Below are 18,961 nucleotides of genomic sequence, written 5' to 3'. Positions count from 1 at the left end.
CCACAATTAGCTCTTTTCTGAGAGGCCAAAGGCACAAGGGATTCAAGGAGATTTCAGATAACTAGAATCAGGGTTACCCGAAGATATTTCGCTGTTGCATTCATAGAGAACACAACATTATAACAAGGGATAATTGATTGATGTTACGAAGGAAATTAGATGTGCTACAAAAACAAACAAATGCAGTTGACTGTTTAATTCAACAACAACAACAACAACAACTGTTTAATTCATTATCCGAAGTTCTTGTATGGACGTGCAGTATGAAAAGTGCAAAGTACTGCAAAACAGATTCCCCCGAGTAACCGTGGAACGCCTATCCTTATTTAGCAGCAGGGTTTAGAACCAGTTCCCTGTTGGACAGGAAAATAAACGTTTGGTTATCTCCAAGTTGATCATATGCTATTACAGAATATACTCGTTTTCTTCATCCGACCAGTACATCCAACTTTCCCAGATTTTCTGGGCTCAGCAAGGGTATCCTCCTGAATGGTGCATTTGTTGCACGCTGCTCCCTGGCCGCTCACCCAACAACACAAGACATGACGGAACTTTCCTTGGGACACCCAAGGTCACTAACGCTTCTCATGGCTCCAGCGTGTTAGGGGGCTTAGAGTATACCCGCGGTAGGCATGCCTGCGTAAGAGGCGATTAAAATACCAAATTGGTTCAGGGGGTTGTGTAGCGCAACCCGTTCAATGGGTTGCCAGCGCAATATATAGCTTATCCAACACAATTGTGGACCTCATCTACCCGTGGCGAATCCTTTTTCTTTAACAGCCGAGGCTCTGGCGACCCCATGTTCCTTATGGATCTACATTTGAAGGCGCTTAGTTAACTGACATCGCTTACTTAAATGGTTGATTCTAAAGTAAAAACCAAAATAAAATATAGGTTAGGTTGAACTGGCGGGTTCATGACGACCTCACATAGACTGAACGAGTCCGTAGTGTTACCAGAAGTTTGTTTTAACTACCAAGCTAAAAACCCTATCAACAACCAGGACATGTTATAAAATAACTCCGTCCTCTTGACAAATACCAGAAGCTTCCTAGAACTTAAGCCACTTGCTGCTTCTAGATCTGACAGCTGTCAGCTGGAGTCTTAGCCTGGCAAGCGCAGGGCACGAGCACAGAACGTAATCGATCGTTTCCTCCTTCAACCCGCACTTCCTACATCTCCTATCACTGACCAAGCCTAACTTAAAGGCATGTGACGCCAGAAGGCAGTGTCCAGTAAGAATACCCGTCATGAGTCTACAGTCTACAGTTTAATGATAATGAAAATATATGAATCAGTGTTTATGAATAACATATCTCACAATAATCTCTTACAACAACGTGATCGGTGGCTACATCGCCATGTAGATAGTGTGGTGTTCCACCTTGTGTAAACGTAGGTACTATATGTGCTCAACCGTGCAAATGGACATAAGCAGTAACATTATTCACATAAACATAGCTTGGTATTTGTGCAGGCATCAATATAGCATACATTGGTCCAGTTCGGTGTGCACCAGCCACTGGTACAAACACTTTTGAATGCATAGCTAATGGGCTGCTCAGTCTCTTGGTACGGCTGTATAGGTATGGGCGGGTGCAATGTATTACTAGTCTGCTCAAGATTGTATGGTACATAGATAGCTCGAAGACGCCAGAGGGGATTGGAGCCAGAGTTTACGGACCCAGAGCCAAAATATCAGTAACTCTAAAAGCACATCCGAGCATTTTCAAGCGGAAGTATTCGCCATAAGTTAGTGCGATAAGCTGAACCTTCAGCGCTGATATCCCAATGAAACAATTGCCATACCTAGTCAGGCAGTCAGGCCCCAGTAAAAGCATTTGCGGCGTTCGAAATAAAGTCAGCACTAGTCCTTCAGTGCGTAGAAAAGCTAAATCAATTAGGAGCACACAACGTAGTACTGTTGCCCTGGGTCCTAGGCTACAGGGGAGTAGAGGGTAATGAGCAGGCCGACTTAGTGTTTAATTTATTGCGTCCCTCCCACAAATTGTCATCCTCCCAGCAGATCCTTGCAGCGGGTCTGCGCCATACTCTCCTCTTCCGGTAAGGTATCGACCCCAATCCGGGTCCTTCTCCTGATCCCGGTCCTGAGAAATGAGTTTGCTGCGTTTGCTGGAAAAGAATCTTTTTAGGACGGTCATATATATAAGGGCCTGAAATATTTCAATGAACTTCCTAATCACATAAAAAGTAGTAATAACTTCAATACTTTTAAAAAAATTTTATTGGAGCATTGTGAAACCCCTTCCAATAAGATAAAGTTTTTCTCCTCTTATTTTTTACATGATATATCCGATACTGAAGCGCGAAAAGGGAATGGTAATATCGGAAGCAGCAAAATACAATGCATCCGGCCCTAAGGAAAAGAATATCGGTCGCCACCTGTAACTCCAGACAGTTCCAACAACTAATTTCGCTGGAATTCGGTATTTCCAGTTGCTATTTACTGTTGCTGATCGGAATCACTCGCATTCTGACAGAATTAATATAACAATAAAATTATATAATGTGTAACAAAAATAAGGCCAAATAAAACTTGGAGCAGGGGGGATTGGAAACACGTCCTTTTCAACCTCACATTATATGTTGAGCTGTGCTAATCGGAATCTTCACGCATTCCGATAGCGTCTTTACTAAACAAAGTTGAGGGGTGATTGGATACACGTTTTTTTCAATTTCCAACATCCAAAGACATGTTTAGCTATGTTGATCGGAGACTAATACATTCCGACAGCTTAAAATATACGTATAATTGAAAAATATAAGTTCCAAATTTTGTTGCCTTAAGCTGGGAGCACTGGAGGATTGGAAACGCGTCCTTTCCAACCTTCCTTAAATGAGTGGCTCCCAGACTCGTCCCTTTGTCACGCTATTAAATATGCTGATCGGAATCACATGGCATTCCAACAGCATATTCAATAGAAATAAGTGATTATAACAATGAATTGTACTTAGTAGTTTAAGTTTTAGGCCTAAACAGCCGTAATAATAAATAAATTAAATTAAAAAAATAAATACTCTTGTCAGTGTTTCACGTGCAAGGGATGGTTGCATCGGACAGGTTGCTCTGGGCTAGATTTCAAAATCCAGCGTCCTCGTAACTTTTATAAATCTTTTGTGGCTCTTGTTGTTCACGGCCTCATTACGTTATGAGGAAATACGGCACCTGAGAACACAGCCGTATGAAGCTAAAAAACACAAGCATGTCTTCAGTGAACTCCACAAACAGGCGTCGGACCTCTATGCCGGTGATTCCTGTACTCAAAGAACAAAACTAGCAGAGGAGGAACGCACTCTCCCTAGGGAAACGAGAGTAGTCACTCTAGCTCAACTTCGAGCTGGATAACGTAACAGGTTAAACTCTTACCTATCCAGAATCAGCCCCGACATACAAAACATTGTCCTGCTTGTAATGTGTCCCCACATGACACCAACCATCTCTTTAACTGTATTGTGGAACCAACGCCTCTAACACTCCTCTCATTATGGTGCACCCCTGTTGAAACAGAAAGTTTCTTTGGACTCCCGTTAGAGGACATTGATGACAATTTGTGATCGGTCGCACATATTGGATGGGGCGAAGCACTGCTACAACAACAACAGCAGGCGGACAACACGGAAAGAGAGGCAGCAACTGCATGACCCATCGATCCCGAGCCGTTCCTGCCAGTTGGCCCACAGGGGAATTTATTAGCAGAAGGGAGGGAAAAGAGAGAACACTGGCGCAATATGCCAGGCCTGAGTCAATCTAAGTTACTGTTAGGGGGTTACAGCACAACTCGATATAGGGCATTAATAGGCCTCTCAAAAAGATAACCTAAGAACCCTAACGGCTATTCTTACAAGGCACTGTAGACTGAAAAGTCACATACAAAAGCTGGGTATAATATCGAACAACACATACCGATTTTGTGATGGATCAGCAGACGGTGGACCATATCCTTCTAGATTGCGGCGCAATTTCAAGACGTAGGTCTAAGTTTATAGGCTTACCATGGCCAGAGCATTCCCGCATTTAATCCCTCAAGCCAAGAACACTGCTGGGGTTCATCAAGGAAGTCGGCTAGGATGAGGTGCTGTGAAGGAGATGTGCAAGTCACTATGTAATCCTCAATAAATTATCTATCTATCTACGTTGCGGTAACAAGCATCATTGTGGTACTAGCCCCACCATCTCGGGAACTATTGATATGACTACATTAAACCTTCTAGAGATTGAATATTAATAGTGCCGGCAATGCGAAAGTCTGCTAAAATGTACCATTCTCCATGGAATGCTCGATATATAACTTTCCACGTTTTGAAACGGTGATGAAAAGAGCAAAATTTACTAAACTTTTAACAGGCTGTGGGTAGTAAGGTGTTGATGTCCTCTCTTAACGCAATGTAATGACAACTGCGATGCAGGGAAAATGACAAAAATCTTGCAAATCTACTGATAATAATTAATTTTTCCTCCCCTTCTATGCAGTTCTATGCATACATACATATGTGTTTTTCTCTCCAAACGCTAATTAAAAAAATTAATTGGTTTTCACATGAACTTCGAACTCTGTCGTATTTGCATTCATTAGTTGATTATCAAAAAAAGCATGACAAATTATCACTAAAAAATTCATACATGTTGCTTATATATTTAATATGGTACTTTACTTTACTTACCCTTTCTGGTGCGATGATTCCTGGACAATCGGGCCTGACTAGACGCGATTTTCTTTGCCTTAAGAGAGCGTGCTTAACGCGAACCATATCATGTTATGGCACACCTTTGGTGATGTAAAAAATTAAAGACATTTCTGCTTCTAATGCTTCTAGGATAGCAGCAGCAGCTCCCGGTGGCGCCACATAAATAACAGTTGCATGCCGATCAGTTGCCTTTTTTGCTCCGGCTACCTATTCAATTTTAATTCACATTACATTATTACATGCAATTTTAATCACTACAAATCAATATAAATTACCGAAGCAAATACTGGCAAACCAAGATGCGTAGTTCCACCATTTTTTAGGGAAATACATCCAACCAGTTTGGTACCGTATTCCAAAGCATGTTGCTTGTAAAGTACCTTGTATCCTTGGCAAATGACACGTGAATCTGCATTTAATTGTAGATTTCCTCTGATTTTGGCATATTCTGAGCTGAATCGCAACCCGGCGGAGATGCTATCTATTAGAATAATATACCATTTTTTTATTATTTAAAATGCATATACGTATGAATGAAAATCAGAAAGTAAATAATGTTGTTGTTGTTGTAGCGATAAGGACACTCCCCGCTATCGACTTTGTTGGTCCTTTGCCGGATGCAGATCGGGTACGTTCCGGGAACCATTAAGGTATTAGCCCGACCATATCGGGAGCGATTTAGTTGACATGAAACCTTGTAGGCCATCCCGTCGATTCTATACAACTTAATATGGTAACGATTTAAAAGACGGTGCACCACCTAATTTTTATCAAAAATTATCAACCGTGGAATCAAAAGACGCGCCTCGAGCTCCGTTTTTATTATTATTCGATATTTTTGGTAATAGTCTAGTTGAGGGGTCGACTGCTAATACGCTACCAAAAATATCGAGAGAGGTGTCAAACGACGCGTCTTCACATCAGTATTAATAATCCGAAGGCGGGAAATAAAAATTTTAACGGGTTCAAAAGCTATTAACGAAAAACCGAAAAAAGAACCGCGGGTACCTTCGAAACCGGGGGTGGGATCCATAGTATTTTTGCGCAGAACACCTTTCTGCGTTGGCGGCCTTCGGCCGCGCTTATAAAAACTAACCCTGGGCTACGCCATGCCAAGTCCGGGTGTGTGGTATAACCGTGGCTACCGCCACGGTGATGCACAATTTTTTTTGGGGGTACAAACACAACAACAACCACATAGAAATCGCCAAATTCAACTGAAAATATCTCCGGACAAAGATAAAATTTTTCTTTTCCATCCTCGGATTATTGTTCTCGAGATTAATACGCATCTTTTGACACCTCACTCGATATTTTTGGTAGCGATTAGCAGTCGACCCCTCAACTAGACTATTACCATATTTTTAAATTAGGTGGTGTACCGTCTTGTAAAACGTTACCCTTAATATTATTTTGGGCGAAGGCCGCCAACGCAAAAAGGTGTTCTCTGCAACAAAATTTTTAATTTCCATCACATGTCACAACTAAAAGCACAAGATATTTTTCGTTGTAAACAAATATATTTTTTTTGCGTTTCAATGTTTTCCGGAATAATTAATGAACTGTCATTTCGATGACAGCATGAAACGTCGATGTGTTAGTGGAGAGCGAAAAAAGCTTTGAATGTGTGGGTGAACTGGTTACCTCCGTCTTGTAGGGTTGTTGTCCATTAGTAACACACGGTATTTAATTGACACTTTGCTGTTAAAGCGAGAACATTACACATTTTAGTAAATTAAATATTGTATGAGTGAAACCAACAAAAACTCATTTTAAAAGTGACATTGACCAAACCACTCAGACGCTGGGGAATTCGTTGTGCAGGCCAGCACAAAATGGCAACTTGTACAAATGTAAAGATAAAATTAATTCAAATTCTTCATCAGAACCGGGACATATACCAACTCCTACATTTTCCGATGAGCAGTGCCACGCAATCCCGGAGATGCAGAAAAGAAATTTAATCGGGTGGACAAAGACAATGTAGGCATCAAAACGCACACAACTGCAGAATTCAATGGTAGCATTACCAAAATATAACCCTAATGCTACAGGTGTCGACCCGTCGCAGTGGTGTATGACTGCTGATATAATTTTATCGGAGCAGCCGCTTGAAGGCAGTAGCCTCATTATGGCATTGAGTAACTGCGTGGAAGGAACTTCGTCGCAATGGTTAACACAAATTTCCTGTCCTGGCATTTAAATGGGAACAATTGAAGGAATTGTTAATACAGCGATACGAGAGGGAAGATACGCCACCCGCCATGTTTTTAAATTTATTAGATAGTCGTCCGTCCGTCGGCGAATGGCATGCAGTGTATGCTAGTCGTTTGGTGACGTCATTAACAACAAAGTGGCGCAATATGAGTATCGACGAGATAGCTGTGTCCAATAAACTTGCAAATACATATGGCACACTTTGATAATCGTTTGCAGCGAATTATTTTTACAACAAATATAAAAACTAGGCGCAAGTTACAACTAGAATTGAAAGAATTTACATTTGACAAGAAAAGCAGTGCTTGTACTGTTGAGAGTGCTGCGTCTAACAGTAAAAAAACTCAAGATGTCTTCGTTGGTGTGTCATTTTTGCAAAAAACCTGGCCGTAAAATAGCCGACTGCAGATCCAAAATGCGACAAAACGGGTAAGTAAAACAACATAAAGAAAAGTCGAGTGTATCATGTTTTCATTGTGGCAGCTCGAACATTTTGCCAACAAATTTACAAACACGGTGAATGCAGCTAAACAAGAAGTGGTGCAACATAAGAACGCAAACCTGTGTTTTACGGCGCAGCGTATAAGGTGTATGACGCAGCAAGGTGAGATCTATCCAATTTGTTTTGATTCAGGAGCGGAGTGCTCATTAGTTAAAGAGAGTGTTGGTCAAAAGATATTTATTTATTTATTTATTTATTCATATTATGGTCTAGGACAATCAGAACCTCCTTACAGACTGTTTAAAAATGTATCTTAACTAATAAATATCAAATGTTCAAATTATTTCATTCAATAGCAGTTTAAACCTAAATTTATTTAATGCAAAATCAATATCTATAGAATACAGCAAATTAAACTCCCTCATAGCCCTAGCAATTGGAGAATTGGAAGCATAAGTCGTTCTAAATCTATCTAACCAGAAAAAATCGTGACATCGAAAGTTTCGCGATGGTACATTGAACCGTACACGTTCTAAAAGATAGGGCGAGCCAACCGTTCCATTGATGATATCATATAAAAATGTCAATGAAAGCATTGATCTTCTACTCACTAAAGATTTCAGGTTAATTAAAAGACACCTAGAACTGTATGTTGGAACAGGATCGTGAAAACGCAAAGACCGGAGGGCAAATCGCAAAAATATTTTTTGAATACGCTCAAGTCGGTCTGCATGGCAGGAATGGTACGGCCTCCAAATGAAAATAGCATATTCTAGTTTAGACCGCACTAGGGTTGTAAATAAAAGTTTTAAAGTATAAGGATCACTAAAATCCATACTGAAACGGCGAATGAACGTGAGAGTGGAATAAGACTTCGCCATGAAATAATTAATATGGCTGTGAAATAGAAACTTCGCATCAAAGACTACACCAAGAACTGATATTTCATCAACAACCTTCAGCGTAGAGTCCCCAATATGATAAGAGCCAGGAAGAACATTTCGAGTTTTAGTAAAGGTAATACTAAAACATTTACTTATATTTAAAAGCAGACGATTCCGTCTACACCAGTCCATTTCGTTATCAAGATCAGCTTGGAGCATAGTGGACTCAGATTTAGTCGTGATAGATGCAAAAATCTTCAAGTCATCAGCATACAATAAGAATTCAGCATAACTGAAACAATGACGTATGTCATTAATAAAGATAACAAATAATAAGGGACCCAACACACTCCCTTGGGGTACACCAGAAGTGGCAGTAAACGACCGCGAACAAATACCATCTACCACAACAACACAGCTACGATCTGCCAAGTAAGACCTCACCCAGGATAGCATACTAGAATGGAAGCCCAAGCCAGCAAGTTTAGATATTAGTAATGAATGGTTGACTTTGTCAAAAGCCTTCGAAAAATCGGTATAGATAGCATCAACTTGTGCCCTCCTATTAAATGAAGAAATACAAAATTCAGAAAATACTGCTAGATTAGTTACAGTTGATCTGCCAGCATGAAACCATGCAGATTAGGTGAAATCAAGGTCTTTACTCCGAAGAATATTTTATCCTTAACTACAATTTCAAACAATTTCGAAACAGTGGAAAATTTAGAAATAGGACGGTAGTTGGCAACATTGCTTTTATTACCACTCTTGAATATCGGGGTAATAGACGTTACTTTCCAAGCGTTTATGAAATCTCAATTCCTGAGAGATTTATTAAAAATTAATAAGATTGGATACGCAACTGCTGCAATATTTTTAAACAAAAAAGAACAGAACCCATCTACATCCATTTGCACTGACGAATTCATCACCGAAATGCCACAAATGACATCTTCAAGAGTCAGGGACAATTGACCAAAATTAATAGGGGTGTCATTTTCCGTATCTAAATCCTCGGTGAGAATCGTACCAGTCTGAAAATTCGCCCCGAAAAAATCAGCAAAGAGGTTGACAGCTTCGCCGAGGGAATGAGCAGAGTTTCCATTATAAGAAACTTGAGATGGGATACTTTCACACGACTTTTTAGCCTTAACGTAACGCCAAAAAGATTTAGAGTTTACCTTAATATCCCTTTCAAATTTAGCAACATACTCTTTATGAAGTTTCTTACTCAAAGATTTAAATTTACTTGAGTATAATAAATATTTATCCTTATGAAGACGCATTTTAGATAATTTATACCTTTTGAAAAATGTATTCCTTAAATTTTTAAGTCTTTTCAACTTTCTTGTATACCAAGGTATTTTGTAACATTTCCCTTTCACTCGAAGAATTAAAGTGGAGCAAATTTCATTGACTTTAACTTTGAAAAGATCAATAGTATCCCATCATGCAAATTGATTCTATCGCTAATGGTATTAAAGTTGCAATTTTTGAAACAGTAATTATCCGGTAGCAAATCTAATTCGACATTTCTAAATTCGTAAAACTCCAGTTGCAGGACAAGAGGAACATGATGCAAGGCGGGACATGATAGAGGGTCGAGACATTCTTCCAAAAAAAAAAAACTCATCTCTTCACTTAAAAAAATTAGATCTAATGTTTTAAACAGTTTATTTAAAATTGCATTAATTTGGGTAATATTAACGCTTAATAAGTTGTCAACAACATACGTTTCGGAAAAGCTAGTTACATTGTTGGGGTCCAAAGTTAAACTCTCGCCCACTGGCGCCCAGCTCATATCTCCTAAAATACAAAAATTATACTCTGATTTCTTAGAAACTAAGTCTATAAGATTATCAGTATGTGCTTTATACAAACTGTCTATACTACCAGGCGGAATGTAAGATACACATATAAAGAGTGTCGACGACCCATTGACACATACACACAGTTGATCCAACCGCGTGTCCTCATTCTGCAGCGAAATAGATGATGAGTGATATTTACGCCGAACAGCAATTAAAGTACCACCTCCTCGGGACAGGCCAGTTTTTAACGTATCTCGATCTTTTCTATATACGTTGTACATTTCGGGATCAAAATATTCGTTGTCATAGAAATTTTCATTTAGCCAGGATTCCACAAAAACGTAAACATCATAACCCAAAAGTGAATTAAATTCATATACTGCTTTAGACTTGGTTCTAAGCCCAGAAGCATTTTCATAATATATACTAAACGGCAAAGCGTTCGGTTTGAAGCTTGTCGCATTTCAAATAAGGTTTACCAGTGCCAGTATGTTTCGTGACATAGCTTAAAATATCATCTTCGGTCACTTTGGGCAAGAACGATGAGACGTGCAGCCACTTCATACTCGAAGCTACACACAGTTCCGAGTTGGTATTTATGCCAAGAACTAGTGGCTTAATTAGATTTTTCTTGGCACTCCTCCCTACCGATAAAGGTCCAGGAACATTATCATTATTCTGCGTGTTACTCACAGTATGAGCATCCAGCAATCCAACATTTGCAGTTGATGGGTCATTATTTTGTGCTGCCACCATAGTAAAACTCATTGGCAACGAAGTATTAGTACCAGTGGCACAAGTATTAGAAGAGGTAGTAGTGTTGATAGACACAGAGGCAGTAGAAAGTGGCACCGAAGCAGCGGAAGAATTCGTTAATACTGGTTTAGTTTTATTTTTCTTACTACCCTTCACAGTCGGAGTAGAGTTAGTACGGTTCATCCCAAGTTTAGTATCTGCACCCTTTGAAATACACGGCTGGGTATTATTATTCGGCAAATGTATGTCACTGACATTATTATGATCAGTCACATTACCTTTTAGCAAAGACTCTTTGAGAGAGTTATTTGTCAACACGCTCATGCTATTAATAGACGTATCAACAGTAATTGATTTTGGTACGCCAGCAACATCACCGGCAGCAGCAGCGACAGTATCCTGCATATCCAAAGAGCAAGCAGGAGCGTTAAAATTATCAGACAACTCTTTTTGTTTGTTTACATTAAGAGCATTGTCCGAAACCAGCTTAAGCAAATCGACTACAGCCTTTCTCAAATCTACTATTTCGGACTTAAGAGAAGTTATAATAGCAACTCTGTCTTGTAAGTTTGTAGACAATAATTTAAATTCGGCACATAAAGCATCAAACTTTCGTGATAACTTTTTGTTGTCATCACGAAAGAAGCGTAAAGAGGAATGCAAATTAGCATCTTCTGCATGCAAACCATCGAGTTCATTGTCCACAGTGGTTTTCACATTATTTATATTGTTTGCGTTCAATGAAGAACTTTCAAGTGGTCGTTCACACGATGCAACGGGAGATACAGGCGGGCGAAGAGATGACAGACGCTCTGCCATGCACTTCTCACACAAAAAAGATTTATCTGCCGAGAGAAAATAGTCAACATCGGCTTGCACAAAACCAATACAATGCAAGTGAAACATTTCTTTGCACTTTGCACACTGAATTTTTGGATCTATGCTATCAACTTTTTGTTTGCACAAACAAGGCATTTTTAAAAATAAATGAATATTTAATTAACTTGACAGCGGTTAGCGCCAATAAAGTTTATACACCAAAAGTCAATATGTAATTGCACAAAAAATGGTCCTAAAATTACGCGATTTAAGACGGTTTATTATGATAAAATTCACCATAATGCAGAGCAAAGAAAAAACACGTCCGTTCTCCACGAGTGAGTATTTTAGTGATGCGGCAAGAGCATAAATAATGTTGTCATACTTAGAGGTATTTGAGATGCGGGAATATACCGTACTATACACATTTTAGGCAGTGTTAGCATTCCCGATACCGGGCCACCTCGGGAAGTATTGATGACGGCTCTTTCCCCGTATATAATACTGGACCGCTGAGCCCGCTTTGTCGGGCAGGTGGTCGTACGACCAAGATGAACGAATCATTACCAACTGTAATAAGGACGATGATAAGGGAGGACTGAGGACGACAAAAACGCATTAAGCGATGCGTCGGACTAGGGGAGCGAGATTAGTGCTGATTCAATGTACTCCGTGTTGGAAAAGCATACAAATAAAAACAGTAGTATAGTGGAGAAAGGTTCGGAGGAGAGGAAGTAAGAGAGCTCTCTCGCAGTACCGTGCAGCATTAAAAATTGTCCATCGCCTGGGAGTAGTGTTCGATCCAACACAAGTGGATGTAACGACAGCCTGTTAGGTTGATGCAACAGGGACTGGCACCACCATAGGCGAATCCCAACAACGCTTGTTGGCAAAGTTGCACCGAGTAACTAAAACGCAACATGCGTAGCGACATGTTGCACAACATGTGTGTAGGGATAATGTCCAAGGGTATTTTGCGTGTACCGTTGTGTGTGTACGTGAAAGTATGTAAGGGTCGCGAAAGTTTGATACGAGTCAGCGTGTATGTGGGTGAAAGTTGATCGAAATTAGTCGAAAAAACGGCTATACGATAGATGGGGCACGATCCCAAGACCAACGAATGCAAAATTCATAAGTAAAAGTGCTCTTGATTAGTGAAGTGGTGACGCGAAGTTCTATGACGCAAGGTGTTTGATCAAAGTACATAGTTATATAATAAATAGACAGCGCAATTCGAGCGGTACTAATATAGCAGCATAAAAAAAACCTAGCGGAACAGGGAGTTGGAAACCCCTTACATCGCCACTAAGGTAAAAACACCAATTGTAAATTAAATTAAATTTAAATTATTAAAGAAAAAAAGTGCAACATAAATATAAAATAATTTTTCAATTTTCACACAAACATGCACATAAACTCAAGCCTAATTGAAACTAAATATAATTGTTGGCATATAAATAAAATCCAAATAAAACACACAATATTTAACATGAGCCGTTAAAATTGAAATAAAATAATAAACTAAATCAAGATTATAAAATTTAAAACACACATGAAATACCGATATAATCACAACAAAAGTAATATTCAACTGAAATAACTAAACCGACACATTTCCACATACACTTGCAAATATCTACATTAAAACTAATGTAATTTTCCCTTATATCTTTTTTTTTAGGCCACCACACAAAAGGGATTAAACACGGAATCGTTCTTGCCACAAAGCAAGATTGGGGAACACCCAGAGAAATACGGGGAATAAAAGTCCCAACAGAGGACCACCTCACACAGAACAGTGGAGCAAACCATACTTTTTGGTAACAAAAAAATAGTTAAATTTCGATTTTCGTCTCTTTTTGGTTTTATAAACAGAGAAACAGATGTATGCATATATATATAAATACTTATATATATGTATACATATGTTCCTCTGAGTAAAAAACTGCAAGCTACGGCCCAGGGCTATAAGCCAAGAAAAATTATTAATTTTCTTACACACCGCAATTTTTGTTCTTGCCTTTAGGGCATAATCTTTTTATATTGCCTGTATTTTATTTTTTTTACTTAACTTTGTTTTAGAGTTGTTTTTTTTATAATTCTTTTTATATTTTTTTATTAGCTATCATCCGGTGGCAAAATCCTGAGCCAGATAAATAATTTTGCATGTAAATACAACAACAACGATTTGAGCCATATAAATCCAGATAGAAGTCTGTTTCAATTTGTGAGCCAGATAATTTGTTAATTACTTCTTTTTAGGTTGGCAACGCGGCCTTTAATATACCTACTTTTTCAAAAATAGATGTCGCTGCTTAGCCTTTCGCCGTATGAGTTAAATGAAAAACAGCGGCGACATCTGCCAATCACATTTCACGTGTGCGAAAATTTCACGACATCTGCTTCTCAAGTCTCTCAATGATCCAGAGCATTCCCGTGAGAACTGAGCGTGAGCCGGAGCTGTAAAACTCACTGAAAGACGGCAATTGAATTACGCCCTGCAAAAATTGTTGGATTACGTGTTCCGTTTTCTTCATGTTGGAGTACTCTAACAATACTCCTTTGCAATGCGTTTGCGGACCACCATAATGATAAAATTTTACTTTGGCAACTCTGATAAAATGCAACAGCGCACTGGTTTTATGTATACATACTATAGTATTTATAGACAAATATTTGTTTCTTTATCCACGCAAATGCTAAATAACATAAGAATATTCGTAGTATAAAATATAAAAGTTGTATTGCCCTCTTGATTTACTTACATTTTAAAATAAATTCACTTCGATAATTCTTTCCGACACAATTCCTCTTTAGTACTTTGGCATATGATCATCTGTGGGTGCTCCATGGAGTACTACAGTGAAAGTACTTTGGAAAGTACTCTCACGTATGTACTCTATGGAATACCCACAAACAAAGCGAGAGTGGGATCACCTACTCCTCTCCTAGGACATCGCAATGTTAATTGGAGCACATTTTTTGTATGAATACAGATTAGATTTGGAGCAGTCCTATGCTCCCAAAGGAGTATTCCTAACATTATTTATAGAGTACTCGCGTTTTTTGAAGGGCGCGCGACCGCATGCCCGTTGCCTACTAGCGCGTGGAGTTTTCTTTATGAATGGAATAGCTGGAGAAGGCAACTGTCAAATTTGGAAAATTACTCCCAAAAGGTAAGAAAAGAAAAACGAAATAACTTTGAGCGACATTGTGATCTCACTAGGGATAGAGACTCTCTTCGGTTTTAGAGCACATATATGTAGGTATTCTCATTTCAGCAAACCCACCTCACTGATGCAGGCGCCTTCGTCGAGGGAGAGTTTGGTGAGTACTAATAACTGAGTTTACAATATATTGCATACACATGTATATCCATCTTTTCCTATCTACGTACTATAAATATTTATAGTTCAGTGAGTTATAGGAAAGTAAGGAATAAAAAAAAAAAAGAATAGGGTCTTAGTCACAGTAGTGAGAAAGATAGTAGCAGTAGCATAATAGTAAAGCCTATGAAAAATAGAATTCCTGAAGAAACAAAAAAGGTTAATAGTAATACTAAAAAAAGGAGAGTCTGAGTATAATAACTTTTAAGTGTGAAATATATAAGAAGTCCAAGCGTTTAATTTTTTATTAGAAAAAAAAAAACAAAAAACAAATCCGGATTCGTATATTCGTTTGAATTCTGATTAGCAACCCAATCGAGATCAGTAGCGCATTAGTATAGGAAATGCTAAGGAGTAAGAATTATAAACTAAGTTAAATTTGCATTTAATTCCTTTTTTTATCTTTTTTTGAAGTTATAAGATAAAAACTAGAGTCTAAGTTACCTTTCCATTTAATTCCTTTCTTCATTTTTTTTTTTTGAAGTTATAAAGTAAAAATTAGAGTCTAGTTCATTTAATTTGAATTTTCTTGAATTTCCACAATAAAACCTTTTTTGTACATACATATGTAATGTGAAAAGAAAATGACAAAAATGAGTTGCTAACTTGATCGGATTGGTGTGGGTGTTGCACTAGTGCAACGAGAGGTGAACTGGTTCCACGGATCTTTGCCTATACCGACATGGACTAGATTAGGACTCATTCAGACGGACTAGTGTCAGGATTTGGAGACGCTGTAAAATGAGAGGAGTCAGCACAGCGCCCATGGCTTCGAGTGCGCCGCGCCGAAGAGAGTGGGTAGACTCCAACGGACAGGACAGGACGTGCCTACTCTTTTCTGTGTTTCTCTGATTTCTTTCCTCCCGGTCACAAGTACGTTTCTAATATGGCATGACACAACCATTTTTGATTACATAGCTGAAGGCTGGGCAGGTGAAAATTAACCCCTCCCAACTGACGAGTTTAAGCTGGGCTCGCCACCATGCCACTTGCCACCCTGACTTGCCCCAACAGCCAGTTTTGTAACAATGGCGCCCAACGGTCATAGCCCAACATTTCTTTAGTTTCCACTCTATGTCTTTTCTCTATGTACTATCTCTTCCGCTATGTTCTTTTCTTTCGGACAGTTTAGAATTTTTTAGCTAGCAGCTTTTTATATTAGTATGAGGAGTTTTGTGACTAATTAACAACTGTGGGTGGGGTGCTGGTGAAGACTTCGGAGTTCCTCCTGGGTGGTCCAACGCTTCTAGAAGTCGTATCCGTAGTCCGGACCAACTCAGTACAAGGTATGGTAAGTATTGGATTTTTGGTTTCAGGTGACAACAAGCTGTTCAAGCTGCCACATGTGCGGTCGGGCACTGCCCGTATGGGAGTCTTATAGCATGTTGCCTCAGGGGGGATAATTTTACAGTTACTGAGGATGGTGGTAGCCACGTGCTAAGCCAAGGTGCAGTTTGTGATGTACCACAATCCTTAGTGAGTAAGAGACTAGATGACTTAGACCATGGACGGCGGACGAACAGACACACGACAGTTCACCTACGATGACCTAGCTGAAATGCAACACCACGAACACACCGATCATAAAAACCATTACACCGTTTATTTACCACATTACTGTGTACTTATTAAGTTGAAAGATTTTGCAATAATCGAAAAGGAAAAAAAATTTTTTAAAAGAAAAGAGATTTCATTCTTGAGGATAGTCCTATTCCTATTAGTTTTACATATTGAATTCTAACACGTTGAATACTTTTTGAAACCATTTTTTTTTTTTTTTTGAATTTGCATCTTAGTAAGTAAGTACTCTATACGAATTTAAATATTTTTGAATTGTATATTCCTTCTAATCTTTTACATTTACCACGTATATGCATAGTTATATTTAATACAGAATTCACTACAAAGTTAAACATTTTCATATTTTAAATTTTTTTATTGTCGATTTTCGATTTTGAATTTCCTTTTTTTTTTGGATTTTTACGGGATAATTCTTCTGGGTTTATAATATCCCCTGGAAAGTTTTGTCAATTTTTGCGGGCTAGTCGTATACCCCACGTCGTTGGTAGCTTATCCTCGTTATTTGTGGGTGCGCGTATGGAAAATCGTGATAGCACAGAACGAGTTGTTGTTGGACTGGACATTTTTGCTTCGAATAGGCGGATTACGCGTGCAGCGGCACGTGCTATGCAAACCAAGTAGTAGGCTCTATTCTTACCCAGATTGATACCGGGGTCCCGCTTACCGTCGACTTTGTGCCAACCGATCTTTTTAATAGGTGTGCGTCCCGAATATTCAGCTCGCTTAGGGAAGAAACAACACATTAACCGGGTGAGATAATTAGCGAGCAACTGTCCATTCACCAGTCAAACACAACTTTAAGCTTTTATACGAAGGTGGGCCTGCTAGAAATGTCAGAGCTTGATCAGCAAGGTGCTGCAGCGAATGATGACCCGCGCTGAATGGGCGCCAGGCGGCTCTGGTGCGGATAAACCGAAGACCCAAGCAAGTGCGCGAACTTCCACCGCGAGCAGCGTCGACCGACTGACAGCGCTAGTGGCTGCTATAGCACAACAAAATGATATGATGGCGCAATGCTTGATCGAGGTGCACACATGGGAATCAATGTCGCCAATCTCTGCAACAGGTTCGCGGAAATAAAAACCTCCGCCCAAGCATTGAGCCACCGTCCCGCTGTAGCATCGACCCCAGGTGGTGGAAATCAACGAGGAGATGCTGACAAAACCCATTCTAATACCCCTTCTAATATCACCGAAACTAGGGATCAAACGCTACCAAAACCACCAAATCGCAAGAAGGTTGACTTAGAAAAGTTAAAGTAAAATTCGACGGCACGAACAAAGATATGGCGGTGGAGAGTTTCGTTTTCAGGATAGAGAAAATGAGAGAATAGTACGAGATCTCCCACTATCAGCTCTTTACAGACTTCCATTTTTTCGTATCGGGCTCCGCGTTGAAATGGTACTGGCAAGTACTCGAAGACAACTCAGATGACCAGGACTTTGGATACTTCGGGTTGAAAGCCGAGCTGCTGTGCCATTTCAAAACTGCGGAGTACGATTATGAGATAATCCGGGAAATAATGAAACGAAAACAGCTACCACAGGAAGGGTTTGATGAATTCTACAGAGAGGTCCATACTCTCACGTTCCGTCTGCAAAATAAGATTACAGAGAAAGAATTAGTGGGAACACTTAAAGGAAACTTGAAACCGTATCTGGAAAATTTGACATTCGCATCGAAGATGGATATTTGGCAGAATTGAAGACAGCATGTAAGTGTGCAGAGCGGGTTATGAAAGAAAATCGTAACAGAGCGAAAAACGTGAATGAATTGGCATTCCCAGAGATCCCATTAGTATACGAAACATTAAATCCAAAGCCAATAGAAGCAATCGGTAACCCTGTTAGGAACAAACCCTCACATCAGCCGCAGCTGAGCATCCCTAGTGCAAAAGGCGCATCCTCAGCCCATGCCTCTACGTCACAGAACAGCCCGAAGTCCACCATCAACGCGTTTTGTGTATCACCATTCCATTTGATGCCATATTTTTCTTGTGGGATGCCTGTTGATTATTTCGTCCAAAAACCTCTCCGAAGCGAAGAAGGAAACGCGATGCAAGTCATCTTTCCACAATATGGTGTGTTTCGCATGTGGTGGTGACATGTCCTTTTGCGTCTTCAAACCTGAAGAGGGAAACTGTGCACTAGCGGAGATAGCCGGGAACTCTTGCCAGGTCAAGGAGCCCCCCGTCAACAATAACCATACCAAATGTTGAAAAGGGAGAGAAATAAAAATGATTTTTGTGATAGGAATGATGAGAAATTCGATGAGACCAAACAGGGCAATGAAAAGTTTACATCAGCGAAAACTTGAATATGCGGCAGCTAGGAAAAGAATATTTTGCGAGTCCTTAGA

General features: G+C 39.5%; 1 protein-coding gene across 1 annotated transcript in view; it reads left to right on the top strand.

Annotated features, from left to right (window-relative positions):
* LOC137235482 (calcium-dependent secretion activator-like) overlaps positions 1–18,961 on the top strand; it is a 3,515,579-nt gene that overhangs the window by 2,045,932 nt on the left and 1,450,686 nt on the right. The gene's annotated exons all lie outside the window — the stretch shown is intronic.

This window comes from Eurosta solidaginis, chromosome X (assembly GCF_040869045.1).
Source record: "Eurosta solidaginis isolate ZX-2024a chromosome X, ASM4086904v1, whole genome shotgun sequence".
NCBI lineage: Eukaryota > Metazoa > Arthropoda > Insecta > Diptera > Tephritidae > Eurosta > Eurosta solidaginis.
This window is presented reverse-complemented; position numbering and strand designations above follow the sequence as displayed.